Below are 14138 nucleotides of genomic sequence, written 5' to 3'. Positions count from 1 at the left end.
TAAGTCTGTACAATAACTATATGCTTTGATCAACTTATCAAAGCGTATATTCCAACTCCGAGATTCTTGCACCAGTCCATAAATGGATCGCTGGAGCTTGCACACTTTGTTAGCTCCCTTTGGATCGACAAAACCTTCCGGTTGCATCATATACAACTCTTCTTCCAGAAATCCATTCAGGAATGCAGTTTTGACATCCATCTGCCAAATTTCATAATCATAAAATGCGGCAATTGCTAACATGATTCGGACAGATTTTTAAGCATCGATACGAGTAAGAAAATCTCATCGTATTCAACACCTTGAACTTTGTCAAAAACCTTTTTCGACAAGTCTAGCTTTGTAGATAGTAACACTACTATCAACGTCCGTCTTCCTCTTGAAGATCCATTTATTCTTAATGACTCACCGATCATCGGGCAAGTCAATCAAAGTCTACACTTAGTTCTCATACATGGATCATATCTCAGATTTCATGGCCTCAAGCCATTTCGTGGAATCTGGGCTCATCATTGCTTCCTCATAGTTCGTAGGTTCATCATGGTCTAGTAACATGACTTCCAGAACATGATTACCGTACCACTCTGGAGCGGATCTTACTCTGGAAGACCTACGAGGTTTGGTAGTAACTTGATCTGAAGTTTGATGATCATCATCATTAACTTCCTCACTTATTGGTGTAGGAATCACTGGAACTGATTTCTGTGATGAACTACTTTCCAATAAGGGAGAAGGTATAATTACCTCATCAAGTTCTACTCTCCTCCCACTCACTTCTTTCGAGAGAAACTCCTTCTCTGGAAAGGATCCATTTTAGCAACGAATGTCTTGCCTTCGGATCTGTGATAGAAGGTGTACCCAACAATTTCCTTTGGGTATGAAGACGCACTTCTCCGATTTGGGTTCGAGCTTATCAGGATGATACCTTTTTCACATAAGCATCGCAGCCCCAAACTTTAAGAAACAACAGGTTAGGTTTACTGCTAAACCATAGTTCATACAGTGTCGTCTCAACGGATTTAGATGGTGCCCTATTTTAAAACGTGAATGCAGCTGTCTCTGATGCATAACCCCAAAACGATAGTGGTAAAGAGATATCATAGATCGCACCATATCAAATAAAGTGCAGTTACGACGTTCGGGCACACCATAACGATGTGGTGTTCCAGGTGGCGTGAGCTGTGAAACTATTCCACATTGTTTTAATTGAAGACCAAACTCGTAACTCAAATATTTGTCTCCGCGATCAGATCGCAGAAACTTTATTTTCTTGTTACGATGATTTTTCCACTTCACTCTGAAGTTCTTTGAACCTTTCAACTATTTCAGACTTATGTTTCATCAAGTAGATATACCCATATCTGCTCAAATCATCTTGTGAAGGTCAGAAAACAACGATGCTTGCCACGAGCAACAGCACTCATTGGATCGCATACATCGGTATGTATTATTTCCAACAAGTCAGTAACTCGTTCCATTGTTCCGAAGAACGGAGTTTTAGTCATCTTGCCCAAAAGGCACGGTTCGCAAGCATCAAATGATTCATAACCAAGTGATTCCGAAAATCCATCTTTATGGAGTTTCTTCATGCGCTTTACACCGATATGACCCAAACGGCAGTGCCACAAATAAGTTGCACTATCATTATTAACTTTGCATCTTTTGGCATCAATATTATGAATATGTGTATCACTACGATCGAGATCCAATGAACCATTTTCATTGGGTGTGTAACCATATAAGGTTTTATTCATGTAAATAGAACAACAGTTTATTCTCTTACTTAAATGAATAACCGTATTGCAATAAACATGATCAAATCATATTCATGCTCAACGCAAACACCAAATAACATTTATTTAGGTTCAACACTAATCCCGAAAGAACAGGGAGTGTGCGATGATGATCATATCAATCTTGAAACTACTTTCAACACACATCATCACTTCACCCTTAACTAGTTTCTGTTTATTCTGCAACTCCCGTTTCGAGTTACTACTCTTAGCAACTGAACCAGTACCAAATACCGAGGGGTTGCTATAAACACTAGTAAAGCACACATCAAACACATGTATATCAAATATACCCTTTTTCACTTTGCCATCCTTCTTATCCACCAAATATTTAGGGTAGTTCCGCTTCCAGTGACCATTTCCTTTGCAGTGTAAGCACTCAGTTTCAGGCTTTGGTTCAGCTTTGGGCTTCTTCGTGGGAGTGACAACTTGCTTGTCAATCTACTTGAAGTTCCCCTTTCTTTCCCTTTGTCCTTTTCTTGAAACTAGTGATCTTGTCAACCATCAACACTTGATGCTCTTTCTTGGTTTCTACCTTCGTTGATTTCAACATCACGAAGAGCTCGGGAATCATTTTCATCATCCCTTGCATACTATAGTTCATCACGAAGTTCTACTAACTTGGTGATGGTGACTAGAGAATTCTGTCAATCACTATCTTATCTGGAAGATTAACTCCCACTTGATTCAAGCGATTGAAGTATCCAGACAATCTGAGCACATGCTCACTAGTTGAGCGATTCTCCTCCATCTTTTAGCTATAGAACTTGTTGGAGACTTCATATCTCTCAACTCGGGTATTTGCTTGAAATATTAACTTCAATTCCTGGAACATCTCATATGGTCCATGACGTTCAACACGTCTTTGAAGTCCCGATTCTAAGCCGTTAAGCATGGTGCACTAAACTATCAAGTAGTCATCATATTGAGCTAGCCAGACGTTCATAACTTCTGCATCTGCTCCTGCAATAGGTCTGTCACCTAGCGGTGCATTAAGGACATAATTCTTCTGTGCAGCAATGAGGATTTAACCTCAGATCACGGATCAAATCCGCAACATTGCTACTAACATTTTTCAACACAATTTTCTCTAGGAACATATCAAAATAAACACAGGGAAGCAACAACGCGAGCTATTGATCTACAACATGATTTGCAAAATACTACCAGGACTAAGTTCATGATAAATTTAAGTTCAATTTAATCATATTACTTAAGAACTCCCACTTAGATAGACATCCCTCTAATCCTCTAAGTGATCACGTGATCCAAATCAACTAAACCATGTCCGATCATCACGTGAGATGGAGTAGTTTCATCGGTGAACATCATTATGTTGATCATATCTACTATATGATTCACGCTCGACCTTTCGGTCTCCGTGTTCCGAGGCCATATCTGCATATGCTAGGCTCGTCAAGTTTAACCTGAGTATTGTGCGTGCGCAACTGTTTTGCACCCGTTGTATTTGAACGTAGAGCCTATCACACCCGATCATCACGTGGTGTCTCAGCACGAAGAACTTTCGCAACGGTGCATACTCAGGGAGAACACTTCTTGATAATTTAATGAGAGATCATCTTATAATGCTACCGTCAATCAAAGCAAGATAAGATGCATAAAAAGATAAACATCACATGCAATCAATATAAGTGATATGATATGGCCATCATTATCTTGTGCTTGTGATCTCCATCTCCGAAGCACCGTCATGATCACCATCGTCACCGGCGCGACACCTTGATCTCCATCGTAGCATCGTTGTCGTCTCGCCAATCTTATGCTTCCACGACTATCACTACCGTTTAGTAATAAAGTAAAGCATTACATCGCGATTGCATTGCATACAATAAAGCGACAACCATATGGCTCCTGCCAGTTGCCGATAACTTGGTTACAAAACATGATCATCTCATACAATAAAATTCAGCATCATGCCTTGACCATATCACATCACAACATGCCCTGCAAAAACAAGTTAGACGTCCTCTACTTTGTTGTTGCATGTTTTACGTGGCTGCTACGGGCTTAAGTAAGAACCAATCTTACCTACGCATCAAAACCACAACGATAGTTTGTCAAATAGACTCCGTTTTAACCTTCGCAAGGACCGGGCGTAGCCATACTTGGTTCAACTAAAGTTGGAGAGGCAGTCGCCCGCAAGCCATCTCTGTGCAAAGCACGTCGAGGGAACCGGTCTCGCGTAAGCGTACGCGTAAGGTTGGTCCGGGTCGTCTCGTCCAACAATACCGCTGAACCAAAATATGACATGCTGGTAGGCAGTATGACTTGTATCGTCCACAACTCACTTGTGTTCTACTCCTGCATATAACATCAACATCATTAACCTAGGCTCGGATGCCACTGTTGGGTTTCGTAGTAATTTCAAAAAATTTCCTACGCGCACACAGGATCATGTGATGCATAGCAACGAGGGGAGAGTGTTGTCTACGTACCCAACGCAGACCGACTGCGGAAGCAATGACACGACGTAGAGGAAGTAGTCGTACGTCTTCACGATCCAACCGATCAAGCACCGAAACTACGGCACCTCCGAGTTCGAGCACACGTTCAGCTCGATGACGATCCCCGGACTCCGATCCAGCAAAGTGTCGGGGAAGAGTTTCGTCAGCACGACGGCGTGGTGACGATCTTGATGAACTACAGCAGCAGGGCTTCGCCTAAACTCCGCTACAGTATTATCGAGGAATATGGTGGCAGGGGGCACCGCACACGGCTAAGGAATCGATCACGTGGATCAACTTGTGTCAACTTGTGTCTATGGGGTGCCCCCTGCCCCTGTATATAAAGGATGGAGGAGGAGGAGGCCGGCCAAAGCAAAGGTGCGGCCAGGATAGGGAGTCCTACTAGGACTCCAAGTCCTAGTAGGAGTCCACCAAGAGGGGAGGAAGGGAGAAGGAATAGGAGGAGAAGGAGAGGTGGCCGGCCCCCTTTTCCCTAGTCCAATTCGGACTAGAGGGGAGGGGGGGCGCAGCCTTTTTCTCCTCTTCCCACTAAAGCCCATCAAGGCCCAATACTCTTCCCCGTATTCCCGTAACCCCCCGGTACTCCGGAAAATACCCGAATCACTCGGAACCTTTCCGAACTCCGAATATAGTCGTCCAATATATCGATCTTTACGTCTCGACCATTTCGAGACTCCTCGTCATGTCCCCGATCTCATCCGGGACTCCGAACTCCTTCGGTACATCAAAACTCATAAACTCATAATATAACTGTCATCGAAACCTTAAGCGTGCGGACCCTACGGGTTCAAGAACAATGTAGACATGACCAAGACACGTTTCCGGTCAATAACCAATAGCGGGACCTGGATGCCCATATTGGCTCCTACATATTCTACGAAGATCTTTATCGGTCGGACCGCATAACGACATACGTTGTTCCCTTTGTCATCGGTATGTTACTTGCCCGAGATTTGATCGTCGGTATCCAATACCTAGTTCAATCTCGTTACCGGCAAGTCTCTTTACTCGTTCCGTAATACATCATCTCACAACTAACATATTAGTTGCAGTGCTTGCAAGGCTTATGTGATGTGCATTACCGAGAGGGCCCAGAGATACCTCTCCGACAATCGGAGTGACAAATCCTAATCTCGAAATACGCCAACCCAACATCTACCTTTGGAGACACCTGTAATGCTCCTTTATAATCACCCATTTACGTTGTGACGTTTGGTAGCACCCAAAGTGTTCCTCCGGCAAACGGGAGTTGCATAATCTCATAGTCATAGGAACATGTATAAGTCATGAAGAAAGCAATAGCAACATACTAAACGATCAGGTGCTAAGCTAATGGAATGGGTCATGTCAATCAGATCATTCAACTAATGATGTGACCTCGTTAATCAAATAACAACTCATTGTTCATGGTCAGGAAACATAACCATCTTTGATTAACGAGCTAGTCAAGTAGAGGCATACTAGTGACACTCTGTTTGTCTATGTATTCACACATGTATTATGTTTCCGGTTAATACAATTCTAGCATGAATAATAAACATTTATCATGATATAAGGAAATAAATAATAACTTTCTTATTGCCTCTAGGGCATATTTCCTTCAGTACGAACACCAAGAGATGATGTACTTTTGCTTATAATTATTGAATGCATGCTAATTTGAATACTATACTTTATTTTATGATTTTGTTTTGCTTATTGAATACTCTAGTTTAATATTTGAATTATGAACGTAGGCCGGAAATGTCGTACTCATCGGACGACGAAAACCGCCCGGGGGAGTGCGACTGGTGCCACGACGACCGAGGTATCTGCGACAGGTTCATTGTGCTGGACGAAGATCGTCGCTTCAGCATTAAGCTCGAGGAGACCTTCGATGTTCATACGGTACGCAACCGATGATAATAGTTTTTTTTCGTAATTACTCATGACTTCAACTATTTTAATCATGACAATATTTTTCATATTTTCCTATTCGACTAGCTTATTCCATGCTTTGCAAGACGCTATGTCTTGGAGAGGATGGGTTTTGAAGACCATGAAAGTTTCGAAACCAAAAAAATTATCCTAAGTACCCATCATGGTGTGGATTTTCAAGTAAAGCTGTACAGTGCTCAGAGTGTAACCCATTTTGGTTGCAAAAATTGGGAAGCATTTTGCAAGATGTATGGTTTTGATGAGGGTATGCTTGTTACCATGGATCTTGGTGATCCTACGATCGAGCAAGAGAGACCTATGATTTACGTCCTTGTGGATACACCTCCAATTCTTCCCCCATGTGAGCTTAACATAGTTATTAAGTAATTTATATTGTTTATTTCAAAATAGTTGACAACTTATTCTCCATTGACAGCTTATTTTCATTCTTCAAAGAATGTGCGGAAGATGGTAGACAGAACCTACTACACCGAAGGCTCCGAACTAACTTATCAGGAGAAAAATCATCTGGTCACATTTTGTACTGATCTTGAGAATTACAATGTCTATAATCGAACTCCTCAACATTATGGTCAATACGTGCCACTAGTGCACGTGTTGAACTACGGTAACTACCATGGAGATACCCTGGTAAGATTTTTTACTATTACGACATCCGTGCATCTTTTTGCACACTTCTAAAACTAGTACATCATATCATTGCTAACTACGAAGTTATTACTATGTTTTTCAACAGATAATCCCGAATGATTGTGTGCCTCATCTGATGTATACACACGGTAGCCTTCATGTTTTGATCATACAACCAGGTCGTCCTACGAATCTCAACTGTCCATACCGGGTTTCTAAAAGAAGTGGAGACATGATAATCAAAGAATGGAAAAAATGTATGGACAGTCGTAAGGAGCTTCTTGGAAGCAACATTCAGCGAAGGGCAAAAATTGGAGACAGGATGATCGCCATTCTTCATAATGGAGAGTCAGGGTCTATATTGTTTTATGCTATTTTACCTTAAGGGTGTTTAGGTCCTACCTGATACTGATGATCATGTGTTAAGAACAATTATGTAGGGTTGGGTTCGATGACTATGAGGATGATGATCGTATGACTTATTATTAATAACGAGTAGAAGTTGTATGATGATGCATGATTAGTAGGACGAGTACTTGTTATTATATATGCTGATGTATGCGAGCATGCATGAGTTATTATATCAGCGGGTAAAATGAACATATATAGCAGCAGCGTTGGTAAACCAAGGACGAAGATATAAGAGAGGACACTTCTCTCTATTAGCTAGCTAATATAACAACCGAAAAATAACCCACAAAACCCCTCAAGCAGCCACTTTCCAAAAAAACATGGACTTTTGGTCCCGGTTGGTTCCACTAACCGGGACCAAAGGCCCCCTGACTGGGCTTGGCGCACAGAGCCACGTGGAGGCACATTAGTCCCGGTTCTTGTTTTAACTGGGACTAATGGGTGGAGGTATTAGTAACGGCCCATTAGTCCCGGTTCATGAACCGGGACTAAAGGCCCTTACGAACCGGGACTATTAGGTGTTTTTCTACTAGTGAATCCTGTCCAATTCGTGCTCTTGTGCTAAACGGTGCCACCATTTTCTGTGACGAGGGGATGAAGGGCCTCTCATCCTCATAGTTTCTGGAGACACTCGAGCTTGTGCATTGCAAGTCTATAACTGATGTTGGGATGGATCTCATTGCTCAGGCTCCTTGTTTGAGTCACCTCACGCTACGTCGATGTAGCAGCGTGACTGATGATGGAATGGCCGCACTCGTACGTTCTCATAAGTTGGAGTCACTGATGGTTATAGGCTACTGTCAGATCTCTCGGGAGGGCATTCAGGGAGCTGCCAAAACAGTTCGCTACTCGGTAGAGATTGAAAGCCTTGGCAGCTTAAAAGGAATGCGGCTTACTCAGTATACTGAGTTTTAGTGATTACAGTATCATGGAAGTAACTAGAGGATAGATGTACGCGTTGACATTTTCGTGTGGTACAACTCTAATGCCTCAGTTATTATTGCTGGGGAACGTAGCAATAATTCAAAAAACATTTACGCATCACCAAGATCAATCTATGGAGATTCTAGCAACAAGAGAGAGGGAGTGCATCTTCATACTAACTACAGACCCGAAGGTCTACAAACTACAGACCCGAAGGTCTACAAAGAACTACTCACGCATCATCGGAGAGGCACCAATGGAAGTGGTGAACCCCTCCGTGATGGTGTCTAGATTGGATCTCGTGGTTCTGGACTCTGCGGCGGCTGGATGAAAATTTCATCGACTCCTCTAGGGTTTCTGGAATATTGGGGTATTTATAGAGCAAAGAGTCGGTCCAGGGGGCACCCGGGGTGGGCACAACCCATCAGGGGGCGCCTGGGCCTCCTAGCGCGCCCTGGTAGGTTGTCCCCTCCTCGGGACTCCCCCCAGGTGCAACCAGGGCCCGTTGTGTTCCTTCCGTCAATGAAGGAGCTTCTCCATCAGGGTCCTTGCACATGTTGACTTCCCCAGCTATTCACTCTATCCGGAGCACACCAGATCTTCAACCTTGAATTGCATGAAAGACTTCATTTGCTCTACTCTAGCATTCTTACCACCCTCTTCAGATTTCTTCGATTTCCCTACTTTTTCCGCAAAAGAGTCCAACCATTTAGCCATCTGGCAATCATATCAATGAGGACACAAGGGTCAGTAATTTTTGCTTTATCAAACACAGCACTATCTCTTATTTACCGCATATGCGTACTATCACGAATCTCATGGCATTAGAACGACGGGCCACAGTAATATGCATTCCAGTTCTCCTATCAACTGGTACAATATCGAATCATGGAAATTGAAAGTGATAATTGGCATAACAACCTTGGCCAGTAGTACAATACATGTACATCAATAGAGATCAAGGAGGGGGCTATATAATAGAGCAACAACCTTACTTAGCCAGTAGTACAACAAATGAAGCAAAATTCGGAGTATAAAGAAATGGACCAAAGTCACATGTATCCATGCATATCATGGTATACCTGATATATTATGACTGGGAGACATCGGTAATCTACTGGCAGCATGTATTTGGTAGTGTGGTAATCAATGAAATTACCAATGTAGAGTCTTCAGTTATGGACGTAGCAACGAGTAGGGGTCTAGCGCAGTGATGAAAGGAGTTGCATCATCTTGAGAGGTTCATCTCCATCCTCCGCGCAAGGGCCAGAGCCACAGATCAGCAGCCCGCAGTTCCTCTGGGAAGGCCAGCAAAGTTTCTTGGGATCAACACGTTCTCGGGATCAACACGCCTTTGCATCGGCATTGGAGTATCTTTGTTTCTGTAGTTTCTAGCTTGAGCACTCGCTGCTCCCTTGTTCTCATCGGACCGTGTACCAAACCTCGAATCTACATAAGCCTTCTTATCACAATGCACATTTTAGTATTTCGTTAGGTCAACCTAGATACCTTGGTCAATATCACAAATATCATTGCTAGCTTACTGTCTGGTCTCATAGATTTAAGTGCGGAGCCCCCCTCACAAACAGTTAAAAAACATTTGTAGGTAGCATTATAAGCATGATCGATTATAGTACACCCTGCTTTATGGCTCTCATGCTTCATGCATTGGGTCCGTAGCTGATTCACCAGGCACATACTGTCTAACGGCTTACATTAAGTTACAAATGGAGTGATATGATTAAGACCAAACACCAGTTAATCATGACTGTAGGATGAACCATAAGTAGATGTGAGGGAAGGAAGCAGGAAACTATACACACGAATAGAAATTAACATGTTTTTGTTATGCTTGCTCCATCTATATAATCTCACAACGAAGTTTCTTTGGTTATTGCTTTAAGTTTCTGCTCTTCCATTGATGACTCTGGTCTTGGTTATCTAGCTGACTGCAAAAGTTTGAGGTCACTTAGGCTGAACCATGCACCAGCAGTAACTTCTAGTGGGTTTTTGGGTGGCAGTTGGTTGCAGGTATCTTTTGGTTCTCCACCTTGTTGAGTGTAAAACAATAGACAATGTTGAGTGGCTGGAGTACCTTGGGAGGTGTGGATCATTAAGAGACCTTGTTGTAAAGGATTGTGAAGGTATCAGCCACTATGACCTTCTAAAGTTTGGTCCAGGATAGCCGAATCTCCAAAAGTTTGAATTTCAGATTGATGGAGATTATTGGATGACAGGGGCCCGTGATCCCTCCTATGTGTCTAGCTACCCTTATAGCTATGACACCTTCTGTGATAATCTCAAGGACCTTAGGTTGGCTCATATTATAACTCAGCCAGAAATTGGGCTTCGTTTTCTCCTGGGGAAGTGCAAAGCATTGGAGACACTTTACCTAGAGTATGCTATTGGTCTAAATGTGAATGAAATGATTGCACTATTCCAGAGATGCAGCAGCCCTAAAACCATCTCACTTTGGCCCATGCCTCTGCGATATGATGATTACGCATTGACTGATGTTAGCGTTAAGGCTCTAGCACTCAGCTGCCCTATGCTTCAGGTTGTTGAGCTCACATTCCCATTTTGCTTTGATCGTTGGCCAACAGAAGTAGGCTGGACACAAGAGGGTATTGTAGCGCTCATCCTATCCTGTCCAATTCGTGCTCTTGTGCTAAACGGTGCCACCAATTTCCGTGATGAGGGGATGAAGGGCCGCTCGTCCTCTCAGTTTCTGGAAACACTCGAGCTCGTCGATTGTGAGTCTATAACTAATGCTGGGATGGATCTCATTGCTCAGGCTCCTTGTTTGAGTCACCTCACACTCCGTCAATGTAGCAGCGTGACAAATTATGGGATGGCCACACTCGTAAGTTCTCATAAGTTGGAATAACTGATGGTTATAGGTTGCCGTCGGATCTCTCAGCAGGGCATTCAGGGAGCTGCCAAAACAGTTCGCTACTCGGTAGAGATTGAATGCCAAGCCAACTTAAAAGGAATGCGGCTTACTGAGTACATGGAGTATATTTGGATGTTTGCTTATGCTGCAACTTATGATGGCATAATTTAGTAGTTACAGTATCATCAAAGTAACTAGAGGACAGATTTACGCGTTGACATTTTCGTGTGGCACAACTCCATTGCCTCAGTTATTATTTTGGACTGCTGGCAACTCGTGAGTTCCTCAAATTCTTCTGTGTCTCGAGGCTTGGAATGGAGGTTACTTTTCTTATTCATGTTGAATTCTGGCAAGCCATGGGGCTTGGAATGAAGGGTTATTTTTCCTATTCATGTCAAATTCTTGCATGCCTTGGGGCTTTAAATGACGGTTGTTTTCCGTATTTCTAATGTAGTAACATTGCTTCTTCAAAGAATAAGCAGGGGCAGAAAGCTCCTCTCTAACGTCACACCTGTTTCGTGTATAATTGCGTGGGCCATTTGATTTGAAAAGAATAACAGGTGGTTCTACTTGCACAATCAACTGATTATCCTTTCTGCTCCACTGCTGAAACCCGGGCTCACTTATCTTGTCATTGCAGAGCTCACTGTGTCTTCCTATGAGATCTGAGGAGGGGTAGCCGGAGCTACAGGGCTTTATCTTGGATCCTAAATAATCTCCATGCTGCATCATGGATGCACCATCCTCTAGCTATTCCATGGATCCATGCTGCATTGTCGATCGTCGTTCTGGTGGCTGCCGATGTCCTTAATGCGACTGACGATGTGTGTCATTTGTGCCTGAACCTCTCACCGCCTCCTCCATGCCTTGAATTGGCTCCGAATCTGGCTACTGGGTGGCTACACGCAGCTCCATCGTGTGCCTCGCGCTGCCCTGACCTGCACCGCATTCTCTACCGGCCAACACCAAGGTCATGAACTCATGATCAAGATCCTACACGTGCCTGGCTATCTGGTTCCATTCTTCCCACACGCCTTTCCATCTCCATCAGTCTCTAGTTGTTGTTGTAGAATGGATACTGCCTATAATTCTTTGCTTGAGCGATATTTCCAGTCAGTTGATGCATGTCAAAACATTATTTATTTTTTTCTTCTAAAACGCCATGATGCATTGGATTTTAACTCGACTTACTTAATTGCTTCTATCAACTGCTGGAACAGCTGCAAATTCATTTGTTTTTTTCTATTCATTTGATGGAAACGAGACCGGCGATCAGCTAGGGCCTGACTACAAATGTAAATCATTTTCGCTAATATTACTCACTTTTTTTGCATTATTAAGCATTACTGACTTCTTTTTGCACTCCAAAATGCTTTTAAAAATAGCTTTTTTTGGAACATCAAGTTTTTTCCTATGATGTCCACGGATGTCATTCCATCATGAAACTTTGCGAGCACTCAAGACATTCTATAACGTTTTTTTAATCATTTTTCTATGATTTTGCTATTCATCCGGGTGCATATGTACTCATGAGCAGATACTCCACGTCCAAAAGGACGTTTTGCTCCCTCCCAATTTCAACATTTGTGGCGGGAGAAAGTTTACGTCGTCACCATCACCACTCAAATCGTTGTCCATGGCATCACCTTTCACGACCCCAACTCCTGTGACCCACGCTTCCCTCACCAACCGCGTCCCCGCCCTTCACTCTACCCGCTCATGTTAGAGCAACCTCCTAAACCATCACCATGGTTGTTGTCTCCTCACACCACCAAACCAAGCTCGTGGTCATCGGTGGGTAACCTCTTGGCTGGCTCCATGTACGCGTCCCAAAAGCTGGTAGCCGTTGTCAGTCATGCGCGACTCCTGGCCTCCTAGACATCTTCACCATCGGAGCCGACCTAGGACAAGATACGATGTTGCGGTGTGGCGCATCGGTGAGGCTATTAATCGTGTATTGACACCACCTTCCCCACGCCTCTCCGTCCAGCATGTACAACACCACCCTTTCAAAATCAAATATAGAAAATTCTCATTACCAGACTACTTACCCCCCGCTTGTTTTTTTAAACGCGGTTCCTTAAAACATGATTAATTAAAAAAGGTAGAATCGAGATGCTCGATTAATTAATGAAAAACGGGTAAAACCTACAACATGCACACAAGAAAGGGCAACCCTGCCGACCTAGCACATGCAAAACCACACACACTGCCAAGTAGAGGAGGTTGCCTGCAATGTCATCGTTGCCACCTCTTCCCGAGCAGGTGACGCCGACTTCGCCATTGACAACCATCAAGATTCCTCCGGACGAACGACACATGAGGACCTTCAGCCATAGCCAAATCAAACATGCAGCTCCAATTTTGTTGATACGCCTCACAAGAGGAAGTTTCAAGCCTCACACGAACCTTATGGAATCAACATTACCGCAGAGGCCCCGCGCATGCAACTCTGACTTCTCTGTTAGTGAGAAACAAACATAGGCACACTCGTATTTGGATGTGAGAAATTAATCACCGCATCTTGTACAAGCGATCCTCCTGTCAGCAATTACGCCTATTTGGCTGTCAAGTTGTCCATCCATGCCATCAACATTTGTTTTACCTAATACTCCCTCAGTAAACTAATATAAGAACGTTTAGATCATTACTTTAATAATAGTTGATTCATGATCCTTGCTTCCCCCTGTTTACCGCATTTTTTTGGTAAACATGGCTCTCCATATGATTTCATTTATCAGAAATAACAAGTCTTTACATGTAGATATCCTAGAGCACCTAACAAGCCGCAAGCTGACCATGACCTGGGAAATCCACCTGGGACTTCAGATCACAATCAACAGATGCCCAGGAAGATAAGAAGCAATGTTTGAGACCCTGCTTATACTAATAGTACAATCAACCAACTAACAACCACAATAGGGAGGAAAGCAAAGTACATTGCCAGCCATTTTTTTGAAACGTCACCGGGGGCGGGGGGGCAGCAGAAAACTGCCCACCTGAATTTTCCATTAACTTCACATTGAACCGAACATGCAGAAAAGGTTTTTACAACTGCACAAA

General features: G+C 43.2%; 2 pseudogenes; both read left to right on the top strand.

The window, feature by feature from the left end:
- LOC119321468 overlaps positions 1–8173 on the top strand; it is a 22507-nt pseudogene extending 14334 nt beyond the window's left edge.
- A 1134-nt stretch (positions 8174–9307) lies between these two features.
- LOC119321467 lies at positions 9308–11246 on the top strand (annotated as a pseudogene).
- The last annotated feature ends 2892 nt before the right edge of the window (positions 11247–14138 follow it).

This window comes from Triticum dicoccoides, chromosome 6B, assembly GCF_002162155.2.
Source record: "Triticum dicoccoides isolate Atlit2015 ecotype Zavitan chromosome 6B, WEW_v2.0, whole genome shotgun sequence".
Lineage (NCBI taxonomy): Eukaryota > Viridiplantae > Streptophyta > Magnoliopsida > Poales > Poaceae > Triticum > Triticum dicoccoides.
This window is presented reverse-complemented; position numbering and strand designations above follow the sequence as displayed.